Source organism: Sinohyriopsis cumingii, unplaced genomic scaffold, assembly GCF_028554795.1.
Source record: "Sinohyriopsis cumingii isolate HCF-2022 unplaced genomic scaffold, ASM2855479v2 utg002430l, whole genome shotgun sequence".
Taxonomy (NCBI): Eukaryota; Metazoa; Mollusca; class Bivalvia; order Unionida; family Unionidae; genus Sinohyriopsis; species Sinohyriopsis cumingii.
The window spans coordinates 129,590-143,731 of record NW_028316206.1 but is presented as its reverse complement, the minus strand read 5'-3'; the positions used below and the strand labels follow the sequence as shown (position 1 = coordinate 143,731).

Below are 14,142 nucleotides of genomic sequence, written 5' to 3'. Positions count from 1 at the left end.
TTGGATCGAGATTTTATCGAAGGATGCTGAAAATCGCATACTTAGACCGCGTATTTAATGAGGAGGTGCGCATTAGAATCCAAGATGCATTAGGACCAGATGAAGATCTGCTCACTACTGTAAAGAAACGCACACTAAGATGATATGGCCACGTCTCACGCTCATCTATTTAAGATAATATTACAGGGCACAGTGAAAGGAAAGATAAAACGCGGTAGACTGAAGAAGAGTTGAGAAGATAGCATCAAAAAGGGGACAGACATGGACTTTGCAATGTCCCAAAGAGCACTGGAGAACAAGACAAAATGGAGAGAGAGGTTGTCGCAAAGTCATCAGTGGCGCTCTTCCGACCTGCCGGGTTACAAGAGAAACGAACATGAATGAAAAATGAACAAACAAAACTGGAAATGAGTTACTTCTAACAAAATCCAATGTATCTGCTTTGGCTTGCAGTCCACGATTCATATGAAAGATTACCGAGCAGGGAAACATTAGTTTTTTATAAGTGGCATGTTCTTTTATCATCTGATTTGTTTTATTAATATATATATTTGTTTACTGGTAGCCACTGAGACTGTGCATTGTTACAAATAAATCTGTTCTTGCCTGAGTTTTAAGTCAAGGTTCTTTTATTAGATTCCTATCCTTTCTTATGTCGCATATCTGGATGAACCAATGTTATAGGTAGTGAGTGGTGGCATTGGAGTGTATGATCAAAGTTTAAACATTTTCGATGATAAGCCGATTGCTTTCAGTATTATTTTTATGTAACGAACTTTAGATTGTGATGCATGTAAGGTCGAAGACGACACATGAATCGTAGGCAGACTAAAAGAGTATGTGCCTACAAACGACAACAAAAACAAACAATGGTTTCTATCAAGTAGAAAGGAACAAAAATGTTTATGGGTCTTGCTTTGAGATATGTAATTTATGTATAATTAACTGTTATAACGATGCTTGCAGAAATTATAATTAACTGTTATAAAGATGCCATGAGAAATTTTTTAATGAATAGTAATGATAACTACATTAAAGTCTCTACCATGATCGTCGACAAAAGGCTAATGGTATATAATTTTCCTCTATAATGATATTTACACTGAACTGTGCTTACGAATTATTCAAACAACAAGAGCGCGTCACGTCATGGTGTGTCTTTGAACCTGTGATCTCTTTCGTCATTTTTGACATCAGGACGTCGTATCTTGGAGTAATAAAAAAAAAAAACCTTTAGCATCGAAAGGAATAATAGAGAACTCCATGTAAACACTTTCCTTGTTTCATTTTTGTGTATAATCTTCTTTATATATATGTGTCTTTGAACCTGTGATCTCTTTTGTTATTTCTGACATCAGGACGTCGTATCTAAGAGTAATAAAAAAAAAACCTTTAGCATCGAAAGGAATAATAGAGAAGTCCATGTAAACACTTTCCTTGTTTCATTTTTGTGTATAATCTTCTTTATATATATGAATGTATCCCATGGTTACTGTGTTATTCATATCTGTTTTGGCTTGGCTGCTGTTGTACGGCACATGAAAGCATGTAGGATATTTAGTACCCAACCAATCAGAGCAAAATCTCATGCAAAAGGACACACCACGGTGGCACACACATGATGGTCCGTTGGTAGGACTCAACCCTGAACATTTTCTTACACAAGCCTGAGACTCAAACCACTTTGCTAATGTGGTTTTTATTACAATTATAAACCAGATGTTTTAATAATAGACCCTTTTATTAAAACCTACTGACATAACTAATGACGGCCGGATGACATTTAAGGTGAAGGCGTAATGATGAAAGCATCCAAATGTAATTTCAAGTCAGGTCATTATACTATTTTTGCGGTTCTTATTGAGTTCCATTGTATTATTGTCACGTTATACATTTGATTTAACTTTACATTTGAGATTATTTCAAAAGAAATTCTCTTGCGGCTCTTGAATCACTCAAATGGTTTCAAAGATTTTAATTGAAATAAGCAGTCCTGTAAAACCTCTTCTTCTTGTTCGCATGATATTAAATGTCATTACAACCCTTTACTGGAATACACTTTGGTTACAGAGGAGACAACTTCAGTTAGCACCGCATTAAGATTTTTGTGCCAATTTACTACTGATTTCATCCATACTACAGATCTATGACAAAGGTAGTTCAATCAAATCAATTTGAGCAATTTGTTTCATGTTAGGATATCATCGCCTTATCAAATAGATTAGTTTTACAATTGTAACTAGATACCGCCACACATGACAATAGAAAACCTGTGTTGTCTAACAATTTTCACGCATTCAGAAACAGCGAGAGAGAGATAGAGAGGAAAGTTTTAATTATTTTTAAATCCTAAATTTCACAAAATTTGTTTAATAACGGAAAGGCTCAATGTACCATTATCCGCACCATAGTGTTACATCATATTAGATAATATTTTTGAAAGTTCACTAAATATTCCAGGAACAAGCCCAAAATATAACAGCTTCTAGTTTGGATGAAAACGAAGGAAACCTTCCAGTCTCGTCGCAAACATATATTAAAAACTAAACCTTTTGTACGAAACCAATGTTCATCAGTGATGTGGTCATATACATATATGTTACAGTGCTAAATAATATTACGATGATCCTAACATTGTTTTACCTAAATTTTCCCAAACCAGGAAAGAAAAGGAATCTTACTGGATACGCAGCCTTAGAACATTGAAATGAAGCGGTTTAACCAAGAATACTATAAAAAGACAAACATGTCCAAATAAAATTATCTTTTGCAGCCGACACATTTTCTTTTAAATAATTTTCTAACTTTGCCTAATAGCCTATGTCTTTTATAACATAAAATGACATATGTCGTTATGGCTCATCAATTTATAGGTCAATACAAATATTTTCCAGTATCAGCAACAAGCTGAAATAAACTAGGTGAAATATAATAAAGTTAAAAGGTTGAATTCTTGTAGAAAGAGCCATGTAAAGATTTGCAAACATAACCGTTTTTCTGTTTTATTTGTTTGTCTTGTCTATGTTTTACATATGCCTTTTAAAAAGACTTATTAAAGAGTCGAAAGCGCTCAGGCTAGTAAGATACTAGTTTCGCACTGGTCATTGTCAGTTTATTGCATTTATATTAATCAATCCCTGACGCACGTGATCTCTTGCTGGGTCCAGTACACTTGAAAAGATTCGCCATAGATTTGTTTTCTTTATATATATATATATATATATATATATATATATATATATATATATATATATATATATATATATATATATATATATATATGTGTGTGTGTGTGTGTGTGTGTGTGTGTGTGTCCGTTAACAGTTAAGAACGATTTTATACTGTGATAAATATTTCAACCCATTTGATAATTGAATTAGTGAAATTCAAAATAAATTGTACTTTAAATAAAAATTCCTAATCCACAGAATCTAACGCTTTTTGGAAGTCATTCAGTAATAACATACCAAGCATGTTATGCCTTTCATTTCAAAGCACTGGAAGTCATTCAGTAATAGCTTACGAAGCATGTTATGCTTTTCAGCGTAAAACATTGGAAGTCATTCAGTAATAGCATACCAAGCACGTTATGCTTTTCAGTGTAAAACATTGAAAGTCATTCAGTAATAGCATACCAAGCACGTTATGCTTTTCAGCGTAAAACATTGGAAGTCATTCAGTAATAGCATACCAAGCACGTGATGCTTTTCAGGGTAAAACATTGGAAGTCATTCAGTAATAGCATACCAAGCACGTTATGCTTTTCAGCGTAAAACATTGGAAGTCATTCAGTAATAGCATACCAAGCACGTTATGCTTTTCAGTGTAAAACATTGGAAGTCATTCAGTAATAGCATACCAAGCACGTTATGCTTTTCAGCGTAAAACATTGGAAGTCATTCAGTAATAGCATACCAAGCACATGATGCTTTTCAGTGTAAAACATTGGAAGTCATTCAGTAATAGTATACCAAGCATATTATGCCTTTCAGTGTAAAACATTGGAAGTCATTCAGTAATAGCATACCAAGCACGTTATGCCTTTCAGTTCAAAACATTACATCGTATACATACATCTTCCAGCCACACAACTAGTTTGATCATCATTAAGTACGGTAATATTTTAATACTATTTGCAATACATGCTGAAGCCACCTGATAGGTAGTATTAAGGAGAGATAATTGTCATCGATTCTTGAAATAATACTTATCTTAAATCACATTTAGGAATACAAGTAATATTGCCTTCCTTTTGAGTTGCTGATTAATTTCATAACTATTTTCAATTAACCTAACTACAAAAAAAACCTAAATCATTCCAAACAACTTAAAAATTCAGCAGAAATTCATCAGAACCTGTACACTTACATTTTTTTCAATCTTTTTAAGAAGCTAAATCTTCGGATAAGGATATATTGCCCTAAATTTCTTGGCTCTGTTTGGTATTTAGGTTTTGAATATCAAAGTCATCGAGTATTAAGCTGAGATCTAAGTTTTCAACATTTCTTGAAGCATATAGAATTTTTTGTGTCTATTCAAGTATTTCTTTTCGCTTGTTAAGGATAGTGTTGTCACATTTTATGATACGTTTCAAATATTTGCTGAGATGGTTTCATTTTCTAATATGTAAAAGATTTTATTTTCTCACCCTCTTCAACTCATTTAAATCTAAACCTAATCATACGAACCTTAAGTTTTTCCTGTTTTTGTAACTCATTTTTATTCACATAAAAATTAGTATTAATTGTTTGATTTTCATTTGATAAGGTATTAATATCTTTAATTAAATCTTTCTCTAGTGTATACTTGCCTGTGCTTGAATGAAGTGTAAGATATTGGTTTGCTTTACTCTTAATTTCAAGAACTTCAACACTAATTGGTCATTTATCTTAAATTGAATTTCATCCTTTGGAATATCACTGATAACAATTTGGACATATATATCACATAAATATTGTAATTCAATGTTTATAATTATTTCTACATATTTTCAATTTACGTCCTGTCTTTAAGTAGTGAGTTAATGAAATTCCAAGATTTATGTCCCCTTCTTAAAGTTCCCTACTTTATATACTAATGTTAAAAGAGAATGATCCGTCCTAAACCCTGGTAGAATCTACACTACTTCAATATCTGTAAACAGGTTTTCAGAAACCAGGGGAAAAAAATCAAACCTTTCTCATTTGGTTTCTACCACTCCAAGTGTATCTTTTGACCGCTCCGGTGACCTAGTGGTTAGATCGTCCGCCTCTGATGCGAGATGTTGCTGGTTCGAACCCCAGCTGAGTCATACCAAAGACTTTTTTTAAAATGGTACTAACAGCTGCCTCGCTAGGCGCTCAGAATTAAGAGGCTAGTATTAGGACCGGTCAGCCTGGTGTCAGGGTAATGTGACTGGGTGGGACATCATGCTACATGTCTGCGGCATGATGCCCCAGTGCTAGACATCACTATAAACTGTTTTCAACTGCTGATAAAAAAAATTTGTAGACTCTTTGTTTGGACCATACATATTTAATAAAGTTATCTTATTATTTGATATTTGCGTATCTATAATAATATTACTTCCCTGCATATTTTTATTTGTACTTGCTTTACTATAAATTCGAAATTGAAATTATTGTTAAGAAGAACTGCTAATCCTCTACATTCACTTGAAACATTACTGAAAAAGCATTCATATCTGCACTGACATTTTACATGATACTCTTCTTCTTGTAGGAAATAGATTGAAAACTGGTTTTGTTTATAAAAAATTGTAAGACATCCCTCCTCTTTGATACGTCACCCCCCCCCCAACCTTAACAATTGATGGATCCAATGGTAATTTTGTCAGTCATCAGGTAAAGTCCCAAAGTTACATATGTTTTGAGGTACGAATCTGGACAGGGATATCTGACAGTTCAATACATCACATACATAATTGTTTATAGAATCCTAAGATGCAAATACAATGTATTAGTACCTTTGCCTTTCACATAGGAAAGGCTACAATTTAGGCAAGATAAAAGAAGACAGAGAATGACTGAATTAAGAAGAAGCAAAATGGCATCAAATGTATTTATCCCCTCTCGGTGTAAGAGAGCCTACTAATAAGTTAAAAATGTAAACATTTATAATATATCTACATTTTCTACAAATACTTCCACGATTACATTCAATGCCACAATGAAAGCAAGCAGAAGATTATTCAATTGGCATAGCAAGAATGCAGCAAAATATTCGCAACAAAAATACTGACATAAACACCTTTGCAGCAAAGATAGCAATCAAAAAAGGTATAACAAGAACATAGAATGCAAACAATATACAGTACAGATGTAATAATAATAATAATAATAATAATAATGAAAAAGAATTGTAAATAATGCAAAAAAGCGTTCCAATCGAAAGAATGTAAGCAATGGTCCTACCGGTCACATGACAAAAGCATGACAGTACAATTACATAGCAATACAGCCCCAAAATACAATGGCAACGAGACAAATATCAAGGTCTCAATTTAGATACATTTTCTTAGTCAATTCAATCTTTGAAGATATCGTATTCTGTTTACGATCTTTCATATTTATTAAGCAATATGTTACGGTTGTTTACTAGTAAAGTAAATTAAGACCATAAAAAAATTCCATTGTTTTTTTTTTCTTCAACAAAAATGAAAGAAATATTTTTTCTTTGAAACAAGCAGTTTATTTTAAAACAAATTTTACAATACAGTGGTGCAACTGGTACAGAAGAAAAAAATAAAGCAAATTTTGATAAGGCAAGGGATTAACATATTTCACGATATACTTACAGTATTGTCTCCCCTTTCCTAAAGAGAGAAAACGAGGTAACATTAGGTCTGTATATAACATATTTGCATTTGGCATATTACTCATTTCCTGAATTGAATCACATAAATAGATTAATTAATGTTAACTTATTTGTTAATTTCTATTCAATTTCTATATTTTCCTCTATCATGTTGGCAATCAATGTCTTGAATCTATACAAAAATATAACTGCTTCCTTGAAAAAAGTTCATGTAGCATATTTTCACTTTATTTTAGAATATTCTAATGTTTTTAAAAAATCAAAATAAAATAGATCCCATTCTTGAAGTAGTATTTTAAAAAATGGATTCATATATGTTTGCTAAGACATGGGAAAAGTCCACGAATTTGACTGCGAGAAGTGTATTATTGCATACTGTAAATTTGCTACTGAATCAGCGCCTTTCTTCACTTTACTAGTCAAATATTAGATAACCCAACTATCTGGCATCCTTCCTTGTTTCAAACCACACATCTAGGTTTTTCCCCTTATTCTTCTCTAAAGGTTCTCATTTTTTGAATGACATAAACTTCCTCAGCCAGTCTTTCTATTTTCATACGAACTGACAGTTCAGTCACTATTCTCTTCCTGGAGCCTTGCAATGTTTGAGCACAGGACAACACTAGTTCCCTACCTATCTACTCAACACCGTAATCTTATTATAATCGGTGCTGGACCAGGAGCATTAATTGGAGTTTTATGTGCATTTACAAACCAATGTCATGTACTCTTTGCTTGCTGATACCCAAATCATTTTCTAGCATTTGTTTGACCACTTGATATGTGTTATTGCCAGGATTATTTTGTCTCACCCCGTGCAACGGAAGGTTGTATTTTCTTTCATGCTTTTCCATGAAGAGAATCTTTCCCTTCAGATGTTTAACTGACTCCTTTATCTTCTCATACACGGCCTGGAGCTCTTACTTACTATCATTCTGCAGTTTTATCACTCTCTCGTCGTTACAATTTAGGCTCTTCTCAATACCAATGATTTTAAGTTTCACTTCTTTAACTTCCTCCTTAGCAACCTGAAATTCTGACTTTAAAGTTTCTACACTACATGTTATATCATTAAGAATCGAACCTTTCGTCTGGTTTCTTATCAAGTTCATCGAACAGTTTCTGCAGCAACAACTTTTCAAACGAATTCCGGTTGTGACATGGCGGGAAGCCGTTGTTCTTGGTTCGCTAGGAATGGTATCTCGTAAGAGAAGAGCCTGATTGGACACTAGTGTAAGTCATTAATATTTTGGAAACCATGGGAACTAAAATGGTATAGGTAAACTATCGCAACAAAATTTATGAATGTGTATATGGAATAAAATTTGAACGTATGATGTCCCTTTTACTACCCCCCCCCCCTTCCGTTTACGAAGAAACTTATTTACCTTGCAGAGAAAATGGCATCCAACCGTAATTTGAGGAGTACACTAATTATGTATAATTACAGTAATTGACCCATTTGGTAAACTCTCGCCTAAGTTTTAGTTATTGTAGCATGCAACGGAAAATATATTTCTGAAGGACATGTTCTCATTACATCTATCTACCTTGCGAACCTTCTGTAAGTGAAATATCTCAAACTATTTCCACGTCTCTCTTGACGCAAACTTATAATATAATATAGACCTTTAAAAGGCTGAAAAAGAATTGTATTAATTTGTTCGTGGACCTCTTCAAAGGTTTATGTTTCTGTTCTCTAGGTAAATTTACATATTCATTTTTGCCACACGAGCGTCTGCAGTTTCTAGTACAGTTGAATTGTTCTTTCATTCTTTCACTTGCAATTAATGTGTATGCAGAAATGACTGTGAACGTAGAAAACTGGATAGATACTAAATTTCAAAGTTATACAGATGAGTCAAAGGCTTCCGTATAATTAGATGTCAGCTATAAACCTAGCATGGAGTTCGGAAGAAATTCTGATTTAAAAGTATCGTTTTGGTTATGCATGGTATACACGTTTGGAAACTTTTGTAAACATTCGCAGAGTTTGTATTTTCAATATCTCTAAGTTTCACTGAATAAAAATGAATTACTCAGCTTTTATAACTCCACAAGTTTACATTTTGTATCTGTAAATTTTCTCCATCCATCGATGAGCACAAGTTAATTAATAATGTATGTAAGCTGCTCTCTGGACCTTGGATTATTACCAAGTAACCATTATTAATAACTTTGGTCATGATGATTATTTGGACGTAACACAAAACCAAACAAAACTGGTCAGACTTTAATTCAGAATGATGGAATGTCCATGAGTGGAATAAATCCAGCTATATAATGTGTTATTCCATGAACATCTGGAACGTACCATACAAATGTATCGATTAATTGGAAAAGTTATTAAAAAAATATATAAAAACTTACAAAACTGAATTATTCGAATTAATTTTGTTGACAAAGAGAGCACTGTCTTTGTTGCATAATACACGTGTGAATCTCTCTCTCTCTCTCTCTCTCTCTCTCTCATATGTACACATACATGTTGAAAATTGAAAATAGGAGCGAATGTTTGTGCTTACCAAACTATGTAATTCGTGGTGACATCGGCTTTTCTCAAGCCGCATTAGCTGAATAAATTGATGTTACACACAGCATTGTTTATACTTTATTGATGTTACACACAGCATTGTTTATACTGTATTGATGTTACCGACAGCATTGTTTATACTTTATTTAGTAGAGTGTTTTATATCAATCTCAGCACAAAGAATACTAACACACATAAACACGAAGAAAAACAAACACAAAACAAAACATTACAAAACATAAATGAACAGAACCGAAATGTATAGATACAGACACGGCTGGTGTAATAGCCTTGACGTACTGTAATTCCAGAAGTGAAGTACAAGGATCATACTGATTTATGATAAAACATTTATCTGTAGAGTTAAGGGAAGGTAAAGTTGTTTCGCTGATTGCGATTGGACGCGGAAAAGTTTTTTAACAGTTGTTTTTTTTCCTTGTCATATTCTGTGCAAAACTTACACAAGATTATTTGAATAGGAACGTCCAAAACAGTTCGGTATAATGGTTGGTTCCGTAGAATATTCTGTGCGTTTTGGGGCTGTCACTCAAGACCGACTTTAATCTCAAAGGAAAGAGAGCGTAACAATACCACTGTACTGGTAGACAGATTTGTGTTTCTTGTGTTCACATCTTGTATGTTATCTTCAAGGGACTTCGTTCACAATAAAACTATGGGTGCAAAAACATAAATAAATGTTATCAAATCGTTAATGAAAGCAGGCATACTCGTGTAAAAACACATTGAATGCACGCATCGGTTTATGATTTGCATACACAAATTGTCACAAATCTTGCGATTAAGATGTTGAAATATACATTAGGCTGTAATAAAATGTATATTACAACCAACACCGTTTGACTTCTGTTTATCTTTTGAAGTTGTATGCAAGTAATTTCCAAAATTAGGTTTGTCGTAATTCCATGTTACTATGACACGATCTATGATGACGGTTCTGTCCTAACATTAAGTGTGATATAAAGATTCTGATATAGTTCATTGGATAATACAAATGTTGTATATCAAGGGCTACTTTCACAAGCTCTATGATGACGGTTCTGTCCTAACATTAAATGTGATATAAAGATTCTGATATAGTTCATTGGATAATACAAATGTTGCATATCAAGGGCTTGTATATGAGTGAAACCCCACTGCAAACATTGCGTTTTGACCTTACATTCAAATAGGGTACAAGTCTACAATGACTTTCTACACATTTTCAATAGCAGATTCACGTACTCCATTCATATGACGTGTGGTGATTTGATTGGCTGACACTGGACATGTGCATCATGATTGGATCTTGCGTTTTCTATCTCTATTGACACACACATATGATGAAATAATAATAAAACAAATAGGGACTGTTATGCAAGAGATTTTCTTCTTCAAATTCAGTCAAGGTGTTGGTATTTTTGATGTTTGGATTTAGAGAGATAATGCTCTTTGGAAATTTATAGTTTGGTAGCATAGATCTCTTTACACCGGGTACCGTTTACATCGTCAGATGTGGAGGAAAGATGCCCTCTAAAATCACCAAACAAGCACCAAGGGAGTAAACGGGCACCTTACTACAAATCGTGGTTTTGCAATGTTCTGGACTGTAGAAGAGAGTTCACCTGAGTTTACTTTGTAAAGGGCCCTATAATTTGATTAGAAAAGGACATTTTGATTCATAGGCATATCTCTATCATAAAACTCTACAATTACGATAAATCTTCAACTGGGTACCTTATGTCGTCACCTGACAAATCGATTTTTCCAAGATCAAACTTAACACAACAGACACATTAAAATGCAAGTGAAAGAAAGAGAGAACAGCTATTACGGCATAAATATGTGTGTGTGTGTGTGTGTGTGTCACTTCTATTAGCCTTTGCTTATGACTCTAATTAAAACTCATGTGACCGCTCACTAAACATGATCAATTACTGTATCAGTACAAATACCTTTCCGAACACGACTGAATTGCGTTTCAACCTTTTTTATCAAAGGAACAATCAAGGTGGATCGATAATTTGGACACGTACTATGGATCGAAATATACATGTAAAATATTTGAAAAGAACTAGATATTGAACAGATCAGCCTATAGATTTAGACTCACGTCTTTATAATATTTGATATAGAAGTATGCCAGTCTGTCAGGAGACCTTCTATACATGTAACTGACACGTTATCCAATTATATTTGCTTGATTAATGACCTGTGATCTAACATTGACATTCCATGGAGTATATATATATATATATATATATATATATATATATATATATATATATATATATATATATATATATATATATACAAAAGTCCAGTCTAAGAATAGCTTTCCTCCCTTGGCCACACTTTCAGTGATATAACACTTATTGCAATTGCTCACAACCCCAACTGAAAAGAGGAATCTTAGTACATACGCCGCCTTAGAACACTGAAACCAAACGGTTTAAACCAAGAAGACAAGAAAAAGACAACACGCACAAATAAAATCATCTTTTGCAGCCGGCATATTTTCTTTTAAATATTCTCTAAATTTGCTTATTAGTCAGCCAGTAACTTATAATTACTTCTATGACAATGAAATACCCGGGATATAATTTGCGGTTACATACATTTACGTAAAATAACAGATGGTGATCTGGCTCATCGCTTTCTAGATCAATATAAAATATTTCTCAGCATCAGCATCAAGTTGAAATAAACTAAATAGTCATGTAAAATTTTGTAACCTCAACGATTTTTCTTGGAGTTTTTTCTATTTTTTTTATAAAAAAAATTGTTGTTCTGTCTCTATTTTGTATTTGCCTTTGAAAAAGAATCATTTACAGTCGAAAGCACTCAGGCTAGTTGAAAACTAGTTTTGCACTTTTTGCTGTCAGGTTCTTGCATATATCTTAAATCAATCCCTGACACATATATAAAACTTGTCTGAAAGAATACTATAAGATTATTGGAAATTCCGCCCACGCTTCCATCAACTTATTGGCAGGACAAACCCATTATCTTTGCAAAACTTCGTTCACTCGTTTGTTATTTTTAAGTCCATTTCCTCTGTGAATCTGACCATCTATTTGTAGTTTATGGGCCCATTCGCTTATATATTTACCCTTCCATTAGCACGTCCTTCGTTTCATTTATTTGTCAGTAAATTTGTTTATCCATCAGTTCTTCAACCATCCGTTCACCAGTTGCCCATCTGTTTATTTGCTGTTTGCTGACCCGTCGTTTCATCTCTTTCTCGGTCAGCCTGCTCGTGGTATGTTTATCAGTATATTCTTGTGTTTGTCTGCAAGTCTAAACAACCGTCTGTGTGACTTCCCCCAAAAAGTTGACTGTTTATGTCACCTTATATACGTTTTGTTGATACAGAGTGTATATTAAAATGCCAAACATTACGAAATTTGCTTTCTTTTCATACCTGTACCGTCCGTGTAACGTGATCAGATTTCCTTCCTATAATTTACTTCCATTATAGGTATACCTGCGCTACCTTCATTCTGACCATCTCTGATATTTCTACGAGACTAACATATGTTCCGGATATATGTCGCTGTAGTAAGCTGCAGGAATATAATACATTTTGTTTCCCCAAATGTCTTCGGAAAATAGATGTCGTAATCTATTCTGACAACCTCGGTATTTTTTTTACGACAGTGCTGACTATATGACTGATAGAGAAGATGCGAATGCAAAAAGTCATAATTTGTTGCTTTCGCAACTTCTCGTCCACTTTTTGATTAGGAAATAACAGCGGTGGTCCGAATAGCAGTTATCGGCAATGCCCTACTCGTAACGTCTCACTGGACAGTTTATCCGGTGAATTTTCATCCGACAATGACCTAATGCAGAAAAATGAGAATAATTTCACACTGAAGATACAAATAAAAACAAACTAATGATTTTTGTAGAAAGCATGCACGTGAGACTTTGATTGAGGCAATCAGGTTAATTCCTTATACAACTGGTGGCTATTATACTGAGCCAACACTGCCACCAACCCCTCTTTTTACATTCATTCTTGACAGAAAAGAGCTATTTTGAATATTTTACAGTGACAAGACATCTTAAAGAATCAGTGTGTGCCTTATGCATGAATAAAGTTCACTAGTACTATAACAAATTAGGATACTTTTCATCTCTCCTCAACCATCTCGCTTTTTAGATATTTACCTCTGTAGCAGACATACGTAAATACGTAAGCCAAGTCGGCTGTTCATTTGCAGCCCAAGTTACGCATCTGAGTTCAATTGAAACTTAAGCTGAAGAAGAAATGAATGGGCACAAAAGAGAAGAAACAAAGTAAAATATTAGTCTGTTGAAAGATGCACAAACTAAAGAAGAATACAGACTGACGCTTAACAACAAGTACCAAGTGCTACAAGAGCTTCTTGAAGATGAGGAAGACAATGCGAACAACAGATGGCAGAAAGTTAAGGAGGCAGTAAAATCAGCATGCCAAGAAGTACTAGGGCCCATGAAGCACCAGCAGAAAGAATGGATATCAGCCGAAACATTGCGCAAAATCAAGGAGCGGAAAAAGAATAAATCAGTGGTAAATAGCAGTAGGACAAGAACTGCAAAGGTAAAGGTACAAAAAGAGTACACTGACGCCCACAGAGAAGTGAAAAGAAGCATCAAGATAGACAAGAGAAGCTACATTGAAGGACTGGCAGCAGAGGAAGAAGAAGCGGCCGGAAGTGGAGTCATAAAGAAGCTGTATGACATCACCAAGAAGCTATCCGGTAAGTACCGCAAAACAGAGAGACCCGTAGAGGACAAGCTTGGAAAGA

The 14,142-nt window shown here is 34.0% G+C and overlaps 1 long non-coding RNA gene across 1 annotated transcript in view; it reads right to left on the bottom strand.

Moving 5' to 3' along the window:
* Window positions 1-14,142, bottom strand: part of LOC149770747 (uncharacterized) — a 54,858-nt gene that overhangs the window by 28,131 nt on the left and 12,585 nt on the right. The window contains exon 2 of the long non-coding RNA XR_016418478.1: window positions 6,797-6,814. This is a non-coding gene — a long non-coding RNA (uncharacterized LOC149770747). The remainder of the gene's footprint in view (window positions 1-6,796; window positions 6,815-14,142) is intronic.